The sequence below is a fragment of the Mycteria americana genome, chromosome 6 (assembly GCF_035582795.1).
Source record: "Mycteria americana isolate JAX WOST 10 ecotype Jacksonville Zoo and Gardens chromosome 6, USCA_MyAme_1.0, whole genome shotgun sequence".
Classification (NCBI taxonomy): Eukaryota; Metazoa; Chordata; class Aves; order Ciconiiformes; family Ciconiidae; genus Mycteria; species Mycteria americana.
This window is the reverse complement of record NC_134370.1, coordinates 24,851,222-24,871,059: the sequence shown is the minus strand read 5'-3', so window position 1 is coordinate 24,871,059 and position 19,838 is coordinate 24,851,222. Positions and strand designations below refer to the sequence as shown.

General features: G+C 42.9%; 1 long non-coding RNA gene across 1 annotated transcript in view; it reads left to right on the top strand.

Moving 5' to 3' along the window:
• LOC142410934 (uncharacterized) overlaps nt 1-19,438 on the top strand; it is a 63,558-nt gene extending 44,120 nt beyond the window's left edge. The window contains exons 2-3 of the long non-coding RNA XR_012776062.1: nt 17,672-17,838; nt 19,344-19,438. This is a non-coding gene — a long non-coding RNA (uncharacterized LOC142410934). The remainder of the gene's footprint in view (nt 1-17,671; nt 17,839-19,343) is intronic.
• Nucleotides 19,439-19,838: the final 400 nt, after the last annotated feature.

Genomic DNA, 19,838 nt, shown 5'->3' with positions numbered 1-19,838 from the left:
AGGTCCTTTGAAACAGAGGGGAACTCTGGTTCTGAGTTATGAGCAGGACTACTGGTGGTCATCACCAGGTGGTTACGAAACACTTTCAATACCACTGAAGTCCTGTTCATGTTTTCATGCCCTTTAGATAAGGAAACAAAATTGAAATCAAGGACCCAGAGTATTTTAATTCCAGACTCCTCATGGAGGATGCTAGCAAGCTAGAGGGCACTTGGCTGTACCAAGTAACTCATGAATATACACCAGTTTTCCCATAAATGTAAGACTATGGCCTATTGAAAATATGGCTTTGGAGAGCCCTGTAATAGTGTAAGCTATAAAGTATGATTTAGAAATCCTTTAATAGACAATTAATCAATTCAGACACACAGAACTCTGTGTGTGCGAGTGTCCAGTAGTGAGCTAGCTCCGGTAAAGTCAGAGGAAAAAAACACTTTTCTCGGGAAAAATAACGTAATTCTCTCTGTATGCCTTTTAGGAGTTTGCAAGGGAATGCCAACAGCAGTAGAGCTGCCTCCCCTTTTCTGAAATATCTTAATATGTTGTTAGCTCTACCTTAGTAGATATCAGCTTTGTCCAAAGGTGTCCAGTGAAGCCTTTAAGTAAGTCTTAAAGTGCAATCCGCAAATATTTGGTAAACAGTTAGTATAGGTTTTTCTTTCTTGGCTAAAATCTATATTCTCCTTTAACCCAAGTTGCTGTGTTAAGTTTTTAATGATTACCACGCTATTATAGAGACTTTTTCAGTGATGTAGCACCTGTATACACTGAAAGTGTCCTGAGTACTTGATTTTTTCACACAGTGTTTCACAAACTCATTAATTCAATCCCATCTCCTTTGCTATTAGGAAATTTATATATTTCCCACATTACAGGTGCAGACATTGGCAGGAGGGATGGCACTTCTCAAGGTTGCAGAGGAAATCAGTAGCAGAGCCTGAATGAACCCTTAGTTCTCTGGATGTCTGATCTTGCATTTCAGTCAAGAATCCAGGACAGCATCTCAGAACACAAGGGGCAAAGGGCCACCTTCCCAGTAGCTGCTCTGGCAAATGCATGCTCCTGCATGGAACTCCTCTGGAGTCTGAAGTAAAATGAAGAGCCTGAGTGTCTCAGATGCCTTTGAGAATTGCAACCCAGAAGCCCATTCTTCAGCATATGGCTGTTTTCTGCCAGCTGGCTAAAACCAGCACAAAACTACAGAAACTCATCCATTGTCTATCGGTAGGAGAAACTATAGATATTTGGTGGGCTGAATTTTGTAGCTAATCTGTGGCTTTCTAGACTCATTCTGATTTTTGCTAGGGAGAGATAAGTTACAGGTGGGACATGCTTTTTTTCCTACTTTGAAAAAACTTAGTAGAGGTATGAGCTGGAAAAGATTTGTTGTTGTTACACTGTGTTATTGTCATGGTGAAGCAGCGAAAAGCAAGAACAAGGAGAGAAACAGAAGCATGCCCTAATCAGCCTGCATAGGCTGTCTTGGTAAGTCTCATGAGCTAGGGATTAATCTGGGACCTCCTCACTCCACACCATGCAGGTGATTCTGTGACCATTACAGACCTGCCCGTGGCTGTTTTGGACGTTGGCAACACCCAGTTGCTGCTCACAGGCCTGAGCGATGCTCTGACTTGCCTGGGCCTACGCCTCGTTCTGCAACATGTAAGCTGTGCGTGTATGGTGCAGCTCATTGCCCCAGCTTATTTCCCCTGAATTCCCTTCCCCATTGCCTTTGGTGGCTCAGAGTGGCAGAGCTGAAGTCAATGAGACTATCTAAGGAAGGAACTGGTCATGTCTGCCTTTCCTGTTGAGCTTTTTCCCTTTTACAGTTATAGTAGACCTACTAACACATTAGAGAAAGCTGGGGATTGTTTGCTCTTACAGAGTACTTGCGCACACTGTAATCGAGATGTTTCCCAACACCCCCGTCAGGCAGGCAGAATGATTGTGAAAACATGCCTGGGTCTTACAAGGGGATTTTCGCCTGTTTGAGCATCACAAGTCAAAGTCCCCACTAAGGTAGACAGGGAACAGAGACGCCAAATCTTTCAGAAACCATTTTGAAAGTTATGAGCAAAACAGGAAAGCAAATAATAAAATAATGAACACGTACTAATGCAGGCATGCCCTGCGTCCAGGTGAGAGGAGTTAACAATTAAATAGGCAGTGTGAACTTTGAGGAAGGACTCCTCAAAGGCTCTATGTGGGGGTGGAAAGGGTTTGTGAATCTGGAGACATCCCCAGAGCGTGAGCAGAAGAGAGTGCAGATCATTGTCTCCACCTGGGACTGGAGGGACTGAAAGCTCTTTGGAAAGAAAGTGGGCTGTGATGAAAGCAGAGCTCAGTGATGCATACATGAAACAGGACAGTGGTTTGCAGAAAGCTGCTCATGCTGGCTTTTGCAGAGCTTGGTTTGGATATAGACACACCAGCCAGTCCCCTAAGGAGTACACGGAGAGAGGGGTAGCAAGCAGGATTGATCCATCAAAGAAGGAAATGGTCTTATCCTCTATCTTGTTCCACATACACTTCACTACGTTTCTCCAGTCTACTGTATCCCATGTACCCTGCCTTTCATGAACCCCCACCTCCTCCTCAGTTGTGTGAAAGGATCACACAAACAGGCAAGGTATGGCTGAAGGGAAAACAACAAATGAGCTGGGATCCACATCCAGGAGAGAACAAGTCCACCTTCCTGTATTTCTATGCAATATCTTACTGTTTTACACCTGCTTTTCATGGTTTTGTTTCCTACTGAATGTTAGCTCTTCCCCAGCTGCAGCTGCCTTTTAGCAGATCTCTCATAGATGCCCACATTGCTCAGTCTATTTGGCCAAGCTGATCTTTGATCCTGGCAACATCCAAACTCTAGTGTCATGGAAGCCAGCACTTCCAAGATAAGTTACTCACTATCTTTACCTGTATCTCTGTGAAGAGAACTGAGATTACAGGGTCGTGGGGAGAGAAGACAATGGTAAAATAATGGAAAATACACAGAAATCCTGCCTTCTCTCCTGATACATCTTGGCAACCTGTTGGGATTGTAGCTCTTCTTCCAGCTCTGGCTGTCTGTGGAAGGCACCCTCGCAATGAAAAGTTAATTCTGACTTTTAGGCTGTCCGTCCTGTGTCCTGAGATCTAGCTAAAGAAGAGGCTTTATAATCCACTTTCTCTTTGCAGTGTAGAGTATTGCAGCTCTGTGTGGGAACATCTATTCCTTTCCTTTGGTTACCGGAGGCTTATTGGCTGTTTGGTTGAGAAAAGCTCAAACAAGCAGATGTGTTAAGGTAGATGTGGTTGTCTCATCTAATACACAGGCTTTTCTGATCAGAAAAGGCTATTGAGGACTAACCTTTTTAGCATGTGAGACAGTAGAAGCTGTCTGGCTTGACTCATGGGTTTGACAGAGGAGTTAGTAAGTCTACCTGAGGACATTCTGAAACATCATGAGACTTGCAGTAGCTAAATATAGGGCAAGTTGGTCGGTGCCACCCTGGGAAACAGAACTAATGGGTGGTGTGGTACAGAGATAGCAGAGCCTGCTGAGAAGAGGCAGACAGACTCTCCCACTGACTTCTTGCAAGATATCAAGGCAGTCAGGCTCATCCACAGTTGTAGAGCTGTGGCTGGAGCTAATACCCAGTATCCATAGGATGCTGGGGAGGTGAGCAGGAATGATAAGAAGATACAAGAATTAATAGGACAAGGAATATAGATAATTGAAAGCTGAGAGTTTCAAGGGATTTCAGAGTACTTAGAATTTTCGATCTTGAACCTGGGATGATTCTTACTTGAACTCACCACACATCAAAACAGCCAGAAAATAGACTTCTGCTGGTCTCCTTTTGGACTGTATATTGATTTGACTAGCTAGCCCATAGCAACAATGCTGTAATACACATGGGCCCAGACGTTTTCTGATCATAAAACTGTAGCTTGCTAAAGCTTAAGGAGGAAAGATGCTGGGTCTTCTCCAGGAAGGGAATGGTTGTGTCCTGCAAGAGATGTGGCTTAATGCAGCTGGAGAGAATTAGCCAGCCAGAGTATTTGCTATACAGAATAAGCCAGTCTCAGCACCAAATAGCAACCTACAAAGCCGGTTACTGTATTAAGCTTCTGTTTGTCATGGGTGCAAGAGATGTGTTGTCATTTTAACCTGGCTCAGATCTGACCTCCAGTTATGGATGTAGAGGAACTGTGTTTTGGAACTTGACCCTACCCAGAGGTAACTCTCTTCCACTGAATAGTTCAAGAATTTGTTGTTGAACAAATAGTTCAGCTATTCGCTGTGCGTATGTACCTCTTGAAACTGACCTTTAATGTCTCTTCAAATTGATTCTCATCTATCAGATTGGGCTACTGGTGCTTCCTTTCACCCACCACTTTCTTTACTTTTTCTTTCTTATTTAGAACCTGAACTCTTTGGGGCTTACATACTCTTGGCTAGGGCACAGCACTTCAGCTTCTCATTACCACTTTCAAAGCTTAAGGGAAGAAACAGAAATGTGCAGCAACGTGAGCATGTGTGTGGATATGATACCATCATCAGTGAAGGCTCACATAGCAAGACTTGCTCTTTCAGTGACCCCAGAAAAGGCATGACCATCACAGCTTGCAGATGGGACTGTCACCAAAAGAGAGTAAGAATTCATTTGTGCCTGATATTTCTAGTGCCTGATCACTAAGCTGCATGAACAAGTCACGCAGAAAGCAGCTTCATAGTGGAAGATAAAGCATACTAACTTCCTAAATCTGAAAATACATGCTTTTTATTCTATTTTGGCCCAGACCTGAACTTTCTATATCTCGAAATAGAAGTAAAAAATCAACTAAATATCTGAGTATCATGTGATATCTGTTTTCAGCAAGCTACCAGAGGGTGGGGAGGCTCCCATGTTAGCAATCGCATTAAAACTACAATATTCAATGGCAGCACCCACAGAATGGCCATCTCCCTGTAGAAACTGGTTTTCCTGCTACAAGCACATTCATGTTGAGATCATTATCTACTGAACAGTTCTTGGTTCCCTTTACTTAAGAGGACTGCCGTATCTGTTTTGAAGGTGGATGGCAGAGAATATGAAGACTGACTTTATATACAGGTAATTTAAAATAATATATCACATTTATTTTAAACTGGAATATCAATAGATTTTATATACACCATCTTACACCAGAATCACTCCATCCACCCCTTCTGGAGTTTGAAGAAGCAATATTACAGACATAGAAGATAAAATGAAATTCTTCTGTATGACAGAAATATATATTTTAGAACAGCTGTTATTCAGGACTAGCCATATCTATGGCCTTTTCTTTCAGACCTCTCCAGATCTAGTCTTCATTCTGGGTACAACCATGTTTCAAAGGTGTTTTCAGCCTATAGTTCCAGTCATCATTGTTCTTCCACCTTCACTCTGCCTGACCACTTTCAAACAACTTGTTTGGAAGGGAGCTGTGATTTTTTGATGGTACAAGGACCCAGAAAAACTTACTTATTACTTATGCATCTAGAGGACAGGAGTCACAGAAGAAGGACAAAACAATAAGGCCAGCATGCAAATTATTCTATTAAGTGCTTAGCATCTTCCTTTGCACTGAAGCAGGCCCCACTTATCCAAGTGACACTACTCACGGGGAAGTAAAATTTCAGCTCTTCAGAGCTGGACAGATCTTCAAAAATTCCATTAACAACCGCATATCCTGTAGCACTGTTCCACTGGAGATGTGTGTGGCTGGATCAGAGGCCTCTGACACCTGTTTTGCTATCAGTTATCTGAAATCTTCTACTTTTTTTCATGTGGGTATATGAAACTACCACCATTACATTTAACTCTTAGCACTTTGCAAGCAATGCAGTAGCCATCAGACAAGAGAGTCAGATAATGATCACTGATAGCACCCAGGTGCTTCACAGGGAAGCTGCAACAAAGTTTATTATTATCTCTTGCGTTACCTTTAAGGTTTTGCCTGGAGGCCACTGCTGAAATCAGGCTTCCACCCTGCCAGGAAATTTACAACTACTTGCTAAGTCATACTCCCTGCCCTGCAGACTTTCTATTCTAAAAAGGCACTCTTTTCATTTTATAGATGGAAAGGTGATGCATAAACCCAATCCAGAGTTAGATTTTGCAGCAGGTTGACGCTGACTTGCCTAATGTCTTGCAAAGCATCCGTGAGAGAATCAGAAATGTTTCCTGGGAATGCCATGAGTTTCAGCCCTGTGCCTTTCTTACCCAACCTCCTTTATAGGAGGCCAGAAGGATATGGAGTAGTGAGTGACTGAAGTTTTTAAGTCATCCTAGTCAGTGGGGGCACTTATGGTTATGAAAAACACCCAAAATTGCAGATATAATGGATATGCAAAATACCACCCAAAAAAAAAACTTTTAGAAGTTGGTATCTCATTGCAGTTCCCATAAGAATGAATATCCTACCAAACATCATGTTTTCAATGGAGATTAGATTGGGTTTTGCTCTGTGTTTTCTTTTTTCTTTTTTTTTTTAAATCTTCTATTGAGGAGAAAAACTCTCATGGAAAATCATACAGTTTATTTCATCTGTGTGAGAAAGGGCAGGATGTTTTGCTGGTTAATTCATCGTGTGTGAAAAATAAAATGTTGCCAAAACCTACATTGAACATACTTCCTTAAGAAAAGCAGGTTAAATTACATTAAGCCTCAAGGGGGTTTAGTCACTGTAGAAAAGTCAGTCTAGAGTTTCTACTGTACCAGCAGGTTGGAATGCCCATACTTGCCCAGAATATCGCTTCTCTATTATAATGCCTTGTGAGTTTTATTTAACATGCTAGTCTCTGATTACAAAATATTTTTTCTTTTTTTCTATAGGTGGAGATTTTTTGAAAACTCATCTAAAATCCTTTTAGACGATACTTTATCTTTCTGTCTACATATATCAAAGCCTGAGCCAGAATTCCTTAAATCTTCTGAAATATCTGTACATGAAGGGAGTAGATAGTGATGAACTGGAAAAATGCAGAGGACTGATAACATCTCAAGTAGTTCTCATATCTTTATGTTGCTGGGACATGAAACATGAAAAGGCACTTATAACAAAAAGTTAGGCATCTGAAGGTGACCTGTGTTTGTCACTCAAATTGTTTAAAATTTTTATCAGCTCTCTTGATGCCTGTTTTACGGATGTAACCTCCCATCTTGCAGACAATGCATATGGTGCACTCAGTAAACGTACTTACTACTTAGAATAGAAGAATGGTGCTTGCCTCTGCAGACATTCATATGAGTCATCCCCATCGTTTTAGTACAGATTTTCATGAAGCACCTGCATGACAAAAAGTTGGTGGAATCAGCCTTTAATTCCTGAATGTATTTTAAAATTTCTTTAGGATTTTCCAGGGTCAAAAAGGCTCTAAAAAGACAAATACAAATAAGTCATCAGCAGTGAAATGTGGCAGTTGCAAGTTTTATTATTTGAGCGCTGACAGGTCATTTCCCCTTTGCCTCTTGCACAGAGTGTAATATTATCACCAGTCAGCACCAACCATTTGGCTTGTCAGCAGAAGGGCAGGGAAATCACACACCAGGCAGGGAAAGCTTCTTTGTTTCTTTCCCAGGGAAATCCATGACAGGAAACAAAGGAAGAAATTATAAACGATGATCAAATAAGATAGAATCATCCACTCAGGAATTTCATTCTCTTTTCATTGGGCGATAAGAACAAAAGGCTCAATGTTTAGCTGCTCTGATCTCGAGAGAGCCAAGTCAGTTCTCTAACTGAGCACTGGGGTTTTAATGGTGGCTAAAAGCAAACGCAGAGAATGGTGATGTTCCAAGGGGAGGACAAGTGGAGCAGGCTGGGGATGGACTACACCTCCAGCAGCTATGAAGCACTATTAAAGAATCCACCTTTGCAGATAAAAGTTTGGTTAGAAAGTAGGCTTTTTTCCCAGTGTGTGTCAGTCTGACCTATGAAACAAGGTGCAGCACTTCAACAAATATGTCACGGACCTCAACAAAGCTCTTAATTATACAGTGGTTAGGGAATTACTGCATTGCTAGGAGCATGAAGTGCTCAGTAATATCCCACAGCTGTCTGAAGAAACCTTTGTGCTGCTGCCAAACAGTTTGTGGGGACATTAAAACAAGCAGTGAATTCTCAGCAAAAAATTGGGCTGAGCTCCTTTACTTATAAATACCGGCAATGTTTCTGGGCTCCAAATCTGGGCAGTCCTGCCCTGGTGCCCGTGCCAGTAAGAGAGAAGGGCTCTTAAATCTTTTCTCTGTTCCAGCTTTTGAGGGGATGCAGATGCCTCTTTGATCCCTCCTTTATATTGGTGTGTCTTGGCCATTTATGGTGTGTCTTGGCCATTTATCTCGTCTCCCTTTCAAATACCGTTAGCATGCTTGAGTCCTTATGTAGACAGACATCAACAGCTGGAGCGTGGACTCCAGGGAAGTGATAAGTTATCAGATGCAAGGGACATATCCTCATTGGATGTGATTTTAAAATTTTGTTCAAAGCATGAAACTAGTGGAGACAGAAACTTGTGACATACAGACAACTTTTTTGAAACACAACAGTTTGATTTTTTTTTTTTTTAATGGCAAGAAGCTTATGATTTCCAGCCCAGCCAGTGTAGAATGGGAAGATCCCACACATATGGAACGAAGGGATGTGTTTTCGGAGACAGAGTTGAAGAGTTCTGCTAGTTAACCTACAAGAGTAACATCAAGCAAAGTAGGAAAATGTTATCGTCTAGATCCGAATTGTTTGCTACCGTCTTGTTTTGTTGCTTTAGGTAAGTCAGAATTTTTCAGTTTCTCACTGTACATATCCATTTAGTGGACCATAAAGCTTACCTACCACCTAGACATGCTGTGTAGTTTGACTAATCACTATGTGAAGAGCATGCTGCTGTCCAAGACACAAGATGTTTTAGATGTGCAAAGCCAAAGGTGTTTTTAACAGAGGAGAGTCTGAACATCCACGCTGCTACGGCTTGGGTTTGTTCCGTTTGTAAATCTTTTTGACAAACGCATGTGAATATCTTCAGAGTCAGCCATTCTATGAAATAATTAAGAACTAAGTTTAGCAATTAAGGGGCCAAATTTTGTGACGAAATAACCTGACAGTTGTGTCAACAGCACTGTCAATCACCAAGCATCAGCCCTGGGAAGCCAGGTGGTGTTTCCTCAGGGTTCCTGCTGCACAGGATAAAAAAAAGAGCTCTGCAGGGCAGAACTGTTTCAGCAAAGTAGCCTTTGATTATATGCTTCTATCCCATTTTGGCTCCATACTGTCTTTTTCAGGCCTGCCACTCCTTGCTGACACATTACCAGGTCACCTCCGCTTCCGTGCTTTTGCTCTCTTTTTCCCAAGCAGGCCACCCCCCAGGTCTTTTTGGACAAGTGGCATTCAGAGAGTCTAAGGAGGTCTCCTCTGCAAACCGGAACTATTCTTCAGGCCAGACAGAAATCTACTAAAAGTGCTGGAAAATTTTTACTGCTTTTAAGGGCCATCAATGCAAGTACTACACATATTCATATCCTTTCGTGGAACAATACACATGGCTGCTTGTGAGTCACAATGAATTTTCTTGGCAACCAACAACGTTCAGGAGGTGAATTTGCCAAACCCTAAGTTATTCAGTGTCCTTCTGTCTCTGGGGCATTTTAACCTCTGCAGTCATGAGGCTCTTGAATAAAGTGTTCGGGTCAAGCAGCATTCTTATTAAACAGGAAGATGGCCTTTCCTCCTTCCAGTTCTCAGTGCATTTCCCGCTTAATTCTCTGGCATCACTCACAGAAATAATAGGTAAAGTGGCCATACCTTGCTTGCATAGATTTCTGTTGTCCATGGCATGAGTACAGCTGGGAAAAAAGCACCAAAATGCAGGTGCATCTTTGGAAACTCTCTCCCAACTTACCAAACATCTTTGCCTTCAGTTTGGTTCCTATCAAGTTTTTGCATGAGTTCTATAGAAAACAGTAGGAGTTGATCTCACCTTATAATGTGACTCTGAGCAGCTGCAGCTAAATAATTGCCCTGGGAATGACTAGCATGGTGAGTGTGTGGTTTTAGGAGGAAATGGTTCCATGTTTCCTTTCACACTGCTTTCCAACAGGATGATCTTACTTTCCTTCATTGTATTTATTGCTGATTAAAGGCTTCCTTTATAGGATGGCTTATCTCCTTCCTCCCTTAAGTAGTGTTTAACCTTCAGGGAGCTAGTTTGGGGAGCAGATGGGAAGACACAGATGTATTGCAAGTACATTCTCCTGTTTGGGGCTTCATGAACATAGAGTAGCAGTATATCATAACATGCTGAATACCTGATAACGTGCCAGCTATATTTGGAGCTCCCAAACCAGAAGACCAGGTCTACTCCCACCTTCTACTCTGCTGGGAAGAAAGTTGGTGGGGCAGATAATTTGATCCAAATCTATTCCTGAAAACTGTTAATAGAATTGTAAGGAAACGGGACTCAGCCACATCAACACTCCTTGTGCTTTAGTGTGTCTGAAATGGAAATTTGGGCTTGGATCTTATAGGGGAAGGATATCTCTAATGAGAAAAGCAATGAATGATTCCTTTTGCTTCTGTGGAAACTGAGAAACTCTGGCTGCAGGCTAACACCTTTGTACACAACTGTCAGTGTAAACGTGAACGTGTTTGCCAGTGCTGATTCACATGCTATGTGATATTGCATGCCAGTTTCATTACTTACAGTGGCTTAAGTAACTCTAGAGAAACCACAATCTCTGTGCTCAACTGATCAGCTACTTACAATTTTATTTATTTAATGAATTTATCCTTATACCTGTTTTCAGGCCTTGTATTTGTGGTGAGGGTTAGGATGTTCCTATAGAACTAAAGAAAGGTTATGGGCTGCTGAAACAAGACTTGCATTCAGAATCTACTGTAGTGTGATTAAGTAATTTTTCATACCGTATCAGCCTTTGAGAAGGAATGCCTACCTATTTGACCAATGATCTGTGGATCATACTCTTAAAATGAGTGAGTCACTGAAATTCTTTAATGCGTAATGAATTGTGAAGGTATTTTTCAGTTCTTTTTTTCTTTTCCTAAGGCAGAAAGTGCCTTGGGACATGGGTATGCAAAGAACATATTCACTGTGTTCAGTCATTTTACATTTATGGTGCTTTACTTTATTGCGAGATATTTGTATTGGAGAAGGTCAGTAAGCAGAGAGGTATGGTTAGTTTAGCTGAATGCTGAACCTGTTTAATGAAGCTGCTGCAGTTTCAAGTGTAAATAGATTCAGTCACTTTAAATCTGGTTTATGTAAAGTTAGCTTATAGCTAAAAGCTTATACCTTGACATTCACAAGTCTATGGGGCCAGATGGGATCCACCCAAGAGTACTGAGGGAGCTGGTGGAGGAGCTTGCCAAGCCACTCTCCATCATTTATCAGCAGTCCTGGTTAACAGGGGAGGTCCCAGACAACTGGAGGCTTGCCAACGTGATGCCCATCTACAAGAAGGGCCAGAAGAAGGATCTGGGGAACTACAGGCCTGTCAGCCTGACCTCAGTACCAGGGAAAATTATGGAGCGGTTCATCTTGAGTGTGCTCAACGGGCATGTGCAGGCCAACCAGGGGATCAGGCCCAGCCAGCATGGGTTCACGAAAGGCAGGTCCTGCTTGACCAACCTGATCTCCTTCTACGACAAGGTGACCCGCCTAGTGGATGAGGGAAAGGCTGTAGATGTTATCTACCTGGACTTTAGTAAAGCCTTTGACACTGTCTCCCACAGCATTCTCCTAGAGAAGCTGGTGGCTCATGGCTTAGGCGGGTGTACTCTTCACTGGGTAAAGAACTGGCTGGATGGCTGGGCCCAGAGAGTGGTGGTGAATGGAGTTAAATCCAGTTGGCAGCCGGTCACAAGCGGTGTTCCCCAGGGCTCAGTTTTGGGGCCAGTTCTGTTTAATATCTTTATCAATGATCTGGATGAGGGGATTGAGTGTGCCCTCAGTAAGTTGCAGATGACACCAAACTGGGCAGGAGTGTTGATGTGCTTGAGGGTAGGAAGGCTCTGCAGAGGGATCCGGACAGGCTGGATCGATGGGCCAAGGTCAATTGTATGGGGTTCAACAAGGCCAAGTGTCAGGTCCTGCACTTGGGCCACAGCAACCCCATGCAATGCTACAGGCTTGGGGAAGAGTGGCTGGAAAGCTGCCCGGCAGAGAAGGACCTGGGGGTGTTGGTTGACAGCCGCCTGAATATGAGCCAGCAGTGTGCCCAGGTGGCCAAGAAAGCCAACAGCATCCTGGCTTGTATCAGGAATAATGTGGCCAGCAGGACTAGGGAAGTGATCGTGCCCCTGTACTCGGCACTGGTGAGGCTGCACCTCGAATACAGTGTTCAGTTTTGGGCCCCTCACTACAAGAAAGACATTGAGGTGCTGGAGCGTGTCCAAAGAAGGGCAACAAAGCTGGTGAAGGGTCTGGAGAACAAGTCTGATGAGGAGCGGCTGAGGGAACTGGGGTTGTTCAGTCTGGAGAAGCAGAGGCTCAGGGGAGACCTTATCGCTCTCTACAACTACCTGAAAGGAGGAGTCTCTTCTCCCAAGTAACTAGTGATAGGACGAGAGGAAGTGGCCTCAAGTTGTGTCAGGAGAGGTTTAGATTGGATATAATTTATCCAATATTGGATATTAGGATTGGATATTAGGAAAAATTTCTTTACTGAAAGAGTGGTCAAGCATTGGAACAGGCTGCCCAGAGAGGTGGTGGAGTCACCATCCTTGGAAGAGTTAAAAAAACCCATGTAGATGTGGCACTTCAGGACGTGGTTTAGTAGGCATGGAGGTGTTGGGTTGACGGTTGGACTAGATGATCCTAGAGGATCCTAGAATCCAGCCTTAATGATTCTATGATTCTATGACAAGTGACAATGTAACTTTAGACAAAACGGGGGGACATGGATCCTATTCATATACACACAGTGGACATTAAAAATTACCCTCCTTGGCTTCCTGCTTGAATCTACTCCTTGGTTACTTGGTGGCTGCTAATTGGAAAAGCAGGGCAAATGCATGGTCTCTAAGTAGTGTTGGAGGAAGGACCTTGTAAACAAAAAGCTACGAGACAGGTAGTCTCATTCCTTTCCCAATTCATTAAGCAATGCTGTGCTTTCTGTTGTGCCTGTTTTCCTGCTCTCTCATGTGTCAGTGTGGGGTTTCCCTTTTCTTCAGGCTAAGACAAGAATGAGGGAATGCCGAGGAGCTAATAAAAAAATTGCTTTTGATCAACTGGGAGATTCACAGACATCTAGTTATAAATAACGCACCTACTCAAGTTGCCTGGATAACAAGATGTCTAGTCCATTACAGAATCTGTTAAGACAGCTATATATTTCACGTGCTTACAGGAGTGTCATCATAGATGAAAGTATTTGATCTATCCAGTTTGGCATCCTGCCTTTTGACCTGGCTGGTAACTGAGAGTTAGGTGATCAGCGTGGTTTCCCATCTCTTCTCTCACCCCGAAAACACACATAAGCTGCTTTATTGTAGAAGCCAGTTTTATGCCTTTGAGGAACCCTTGATTCATGAGTTGCAAAGCGAAGTTTTACTACCAGCTCTGCCACTGACTCACACGTTGCCTGTAAGCTCCTTCATTGCTGTCAGGTTATTTAAAACGTCCAGCCCACTAATTTAAGGTTTGTCTTTCCTTGTGATTTCTTGCGATGTTTTGTAGAGACATTACTTATCTTCAGTGCCAACCAAATCTATTCAAATTAATTCCCTGAATTAATCTTAAAACATGATCTTTTAATGAGGATAACTGCACATTCTGTTAATAGTCAGAAATGTTACCAATGACTTCTCTGTCTGTCAGGTGCAACAAGTGTCAGTCTGCTGAGTTGAAGATCTCTTCCCCAGCTGAACACTGTTCATGGACCATGTCATCTGCAGCTTCTCCTCCATGAGAGGAGGACAAAGGCCTTGCGTACAGCTAAAGGCTGGGAGGAGGCTTCCTTCCTTCCTTTGCGCATAGCTGGTGAATCTGCTAACGCTGTATTCGGTCTTTACTCAGGCAAAAAGCTAAAAGATACAGAGACAAGACCAGAGGATCCAAGGAGACAAAAAGCAGTAAACAAGGGTATGTATAGGTGAGTTTGTAGGGAGCTGGGCACCAAATGAGTGGAGGGTATACTACTGTTTGAAGAGATTTGAAGAATTATTTAGGTCACAAAGATGACCAGATGGAGAAGATGTACGTGCTCCATTGGCATTTACACGGCAGAAGCTATTTATGCAAGAAATGTCACTTAAGGGAACCCGTGGAACAGACTGTACAGTGTCCACTGGTTGTATGTTTGAGCTGGAAACTGAAAGGAGTTCTCTGACGATCACAGCTATTGGTCTGGAGTGCCTTCCTAAATGATGAAAGGAGGCAAAAAGCCTGTCACTGTTTCACAGAGAAAATTGGTCATTTTAAGAAACAGGATTTTATGAAGTGGCTTCCTTCAATAACCAGGGACAAAATCTGAGGCTCAGCATGTCCCCTTAATCTGATATTCCTAATACTTGTTCTCCAGCAAATTAAGGCATTACTTTTCTAAGGACCCTTATATTGAGGTTCTTGTATGTTTGCTTTTGAGGATCTGTGTTTGGATAATTTAATCTTTGTTTTCATCTGGACTTCTTCGCAATCCAAAGTATTTTGTAGTAAGAAAAACAGTGCTATTAGGCACAGGCTGAAGACATAATGGAAATACCCCATGCAGCGTAATCCAGTTTTAATCGGTCACGTCATTAAGCTATGACTAGTTAGAGAAGACACTGGGAACAAAATGTTTGGCCTCAAAAACACCAAAATACGTTATAAAAGTATAAATATAGAAAATGAATAAATCAGAGTAAAACTAATAATATGGAAAATCTCAGCAATCAATCATCATGCAATGGCTGAGGTTATTTCAGTGTATTACAGGTACACACAGCCCTGAAATAACGTATTTTTTGCTTTGGGTTACACTATTAATATTGTAAAATTTTGATTCTTGACTTCTGTATTTACCCAAAAGGAAGACTAGCTTTTTTTAAAGTTAAACTACTTGGAAAAACAAAGCTCATTCTAGATTCCATCATTCTCCCTTTAGGTTAATATGTTAATTCATGTCTGTTTTTTAAAACAGAGCAACTATTCAAAAGCTTTCTTTTTTTATTCAGATTACGTAGGGTGTAGGCACAGCACAAAACTATCTTACCATTGTGCCTCTACCTTTCTTTCAAAGTTATCATCTCTGTCCTATCCAGTCCTTAGTCTGCCCTGTGACAACCAGTGAGGTTATCTGCCAGTTGCACTGGCCAATTTTCTGATATCTCTTAAATGCCTCAGCCATTGAATAGCCATAGAAACATTGGTTATAGATCAAAGCCCCATTGTGCTAATTACTGCACAAACACAAGACAAACAGAGGATTCAATGCCTTCTCTCAAAAAGTACAAGCTAAGTGAAGTAACATTTCTAAGTGTCTATGTCTACATGGTTAGCTGGTAGTAGATTTGTTTTGAATCTTACCTCTATGCAGTAGAGTGACGATGAGTATCTCCTTATTGAGCCAGTGATTTTCTGCCTGTCATTTCTTCTTTAGATAGTATATAATGCATTGCCTACAACAGTGAATTACAACTTTGCTTTCTCTCCTGAGAGTGTTTAACTGGGGTTGGATGACACAAGGTGAATGCTGGTTGGTGTTCATTAGCATTGCTCCATCTGCCTTAGCAAAGGCAGGCCAATATGGCCCAGACGCCAGGGCGGTATGTTTATTATCCTCAGCCCTAACAGTGTAATGGGCAAGGCAGGTTTGTTTCAGACTGACTCGGGCTGTCTTGGTGAGTCAGGGGTTGTACACACTACACCTCTACGGACCTCTGCAGCACGCCAGCTAGCTGTGTGCGGTGAGGAGCTGGTTGTGTGTACGTGTGCTGAAAGCAGTCTCCATTTTAGATTACAGGAAGTTCTGTTGTGTATTTCCCAAACATAGTTCATTTGTGAGAATTAGTTAGGCAGCTGCCTTGTAAGAGCAGAGTTTCTGGGAAAACTTTCCATCTAAACACAAATCTTTTGATCGATTCACAATAAAGTTTAAGCTAGGTCATCGTAGGCATAGAAATATGAAGGGGCTTCTGCTCACCCAAAGCAGCCAAATATGTTCGTTTGTCCAAGATAAAAAGTAATCAGGAAACCTTTTTCTTGCGTCTCTGATCCCTTTGTGAGAAGGGAATAAGGCTGCTCCGAAGGCTGGAGTGCCAGGGAGCAGCAGGGGCAGGCGCTCCCCCGGGGAGGCAAGCTGGCAGCGGGGTCTCACCCCAGGGCAGGCAGGGCTGTGCCCGCACTGCTGGCCAGCATGGCGAGCAGGGCAGGCGTAGGGACGGTAACCAGCCTCAGCCAAGTGCCCAGCTGCCAGGTGAGCCCATAGGGGCACACCTGAGATCAGGCCAGGAGGTCAGCAGGGCAGGGAGGTACGAGACCAGGGACGTGCCTGCACTCTACACAGCTTGCACAAGGACCGAGGCCGAGGGTCTCAGCTTCAGCACCGCTCCTGAGCGCAAACAGGGCAGGCTCCAGCTTCCCAGTCTGAACCCAGATTACAGCCGAGCACTATCAGCCCAGACCTGGAGCACAGGCAGCTAAATTCTGGGGCAGGGAAGGTGCATGCAGGGCCCTGGCAGGTAGAACGTGCACAGTCCCATGTTGCACTGGTACCTGGGACTGGGTGGTGAAGGTGGCTGGCACGGACTTGTCTCTGTTTGTTCAGACCTGCATCTAGTTTTTTATGCAAAGAAATCTGAAGTGCCTGTTTATTCGCAGACAATGTTCATGTCAGTAAGTCTATGGCTTTGGCTGTAATTGCAGCAAGGTATGTAACTGCAAGTGTTTGGGTTTTTTCGGTATAACCTATTTGTCAAATTAAAACAGTTCAAAAGCCAAAATCTTTAGAAATGGTGAAATTAATGATTTGTCTATTCCTGATGTGTGAGGAGGACAGCAATTAATCATACCTGGTATTTACATAGTATTATTCGGCCAAATTACAAGGAGACATATCATTATCATTTACATAATCCAGAGGAGGAAAACAGGTCTCAGAGAGGTCAAACAAGAGGTGAGCCAGCATATGTGAGGTCAGTATTCCAAGAATTAATATTTCGCACATGAGAGCAGACTGATTTTTTAATTTTCTTTTTTCCCCAGAGATACTGAACATCCACAGCTTGCTTTGAAATTACCGGGAACTCAAGCATTTCTGAAAATCAGTCTCTATTTGTGACCCACTTGTACTTCTAAATAGATATGTAACTTCTGGTGCAGCAGTTTAGGCTAAGCAACTTGCGTACAGAGAAGTCACACCTAGCTCTTATGGAGGAATAGAAACTGGGATCCATGATTGAAAATCATGTTTACGTCCAGTTTTATTGTAAAGCATCTGGTTATCTGGGAGTGACAGGATGAGAGCAGTAGCTTTGCTCCATTGCTCTGTTCAAATCTGCCAGTTTCCACTAGTTGTCTTGCTGATGTTTTTTCTGATTTTAGTGCTAGGTTTGCTCACAGCTGCAAAAAAAAAGCTGGCTGTGGGGTCTGTGCAGCACAGCTTTGCTGAGGCAAAGCTTCCTAACCCTCTGACATGTCATTCTCATTTGGCTCATCTCTTGCTAGTGAGAAACGCACTCCACATTTGGGGCTGAGACTCTACACAAGCTGCAGGAAGAAGCCTACACACTTGGATTCCAAGGGGATGGATGAAGCAAATCGCACCATTTCCCATCGCACAAGTGCACCCAGCTGTAATCAGCACCCCCACTGCACCTCCAACCCACTCCTAGGTGAGTCAAAATCCCAGGGTACCGATTGCCTAGTGGAAGGAAGCAATGAATTTCCTTCATACATCACCAGCTGGGACCAGGGTCTGAAACCTTTTGAGAACAGCCTCCAGATGGACATTAGCCTGGAACTGGAGTGTTTCCAAAGATTTGAGGAACCCCTCTGAGCCCTCAACCAAGGTGCATTGCCGGCTACCCATTTCTAATGCAAGTACTAAGCCACTAATTCCCAAGATGGTTCTCAATTGGACCAAATAACTTTTGCCAAATCTGATGTTCAGTGTTGCTTTTACTCACAATAAGGGTTAACGTAGTAGCTCCATAGCTCTGTAGCTATAGCTAGCTGCTTTTACTGTAGGATCTTATAAGAAAGGACATAGGCTTCTGTTGATACAGCTCCAAGATAAACAGTTAATCAAGCTCACTTCTTTGGCTGGGTAGGGCATGCCTAAGACCCTTCCTTTCCTTCCCCACTCCCCAGGGTACTGGCAAAATTTTGCAGAGAAGCCTGCATGGCACTGTGTGAACTAGATCTGCTACAGAATAGAGCTTATTAGTGCAGCTCGCCCGTCTCTTCCAAATATCACAGTTGTCTTCACATTTTGAAAAGCAATTAAAATCAACAGCACGTAACATATTACAGCTGTAGTAAACATTTCCCTTGGCCATGGCAAACTGCCCTGGGAACTCTAAACTGCAAACAACAGCCCCTCCTCCTGTTTGCAACAGGGATGCACATTTAGGTTCAACACAGCAAAAGTTATTTTCTCCCAATTTTTTGTTTGCCTTTGTAAGCCACCTGGGGAGCCACAACCTCCAGAGTATTTAATTTAGAAAAATTAAGTTCCCTGAGCAAACTGGGGCTTATTATTCTGGAGTTTATGAAAAGCATAAACTCTAGTAGAAACAAGTATTAATCATGGGTTGCTGAGAGGGATGCACACCCTGCATAGTATTCATTTCTCACTGTCTACAGGTTTGTCTGGTTAATCCCATACACTGGTGTTCATTAGCTAAATGAATACACCCACAGCAAGAACAGAATGATTTTGCGGGGTTGTTAGTTGGCATAACTTCAGTGACTGTTAACAAGTCTTCATTCTTTATATACCAGTTGTCAGTCATAGCCCTGTACATGACTTAAAGGAGAGATAAGTGCTATCTTCATCTTGCAAATAAAGAGTTAGAAGCAAGAAGTGTAGGGCTGATCTGAGGCCACCGTGGAGCCAGCAACTGAAAATCTGACAGTTCCTGGCCCATATTTACGAATGTAAATTGTCTGATGGCATTGGTCTTGTCTTACTGGTCACAACTCTTGCAAGGTGCTTTAGTTCACAAACAGATCCTGTATTTGAAAATAACTCTTCAAGAATTATGAGCTCTGACAGCCTGTGTTACATTTAAACTGGATGTTGCCACCAAATTGTGCCGTCTCTCATGTTGTATTATCCCTTAGCTCTTTGATCAATTCCTCCTTCTCGTTGAGTTGGCAATTAATCGTCTTGCAGGAGATTCCCAATTTTGACTGGATTTGTTGGTTACGTGCCGGAGCGTTGCAGGAATTAGACTGTGAAGAACGATGATTTGTTCAAGGAAGGCAAGCACCACACCCAGATGTTCCCTTGTACACCTCCATACCAAGCCTTATGGTGTGGGTAGGTGCTGAATTCTCATCTGCACTACGGTCTGTGCTTGGGCTGAATTATGGCAGAGCGTGGATTTTAGATTTACAGGAATCTTGAGCTGCTGTTAGGACAGCAGAAAATCCAAACCAATGTAATTTGTGCAGCCTGCATAACCCCATTGATCTTATTTTAAATATTTTTGTCGGTGTACATTTTTGAACAAGTTTCAACAGGTTTTGTCCTCGAAATTTTTGAGTACAATTTCATGGACTGATAAGGACACAAAGTACAGCTCAAAAAAGGCCTCTGCCCTGCAAGATTTTGAACACCTTACCCATCAAAACAACTCCTCCTGTGGCTTGGGCCACACCTGAGCAG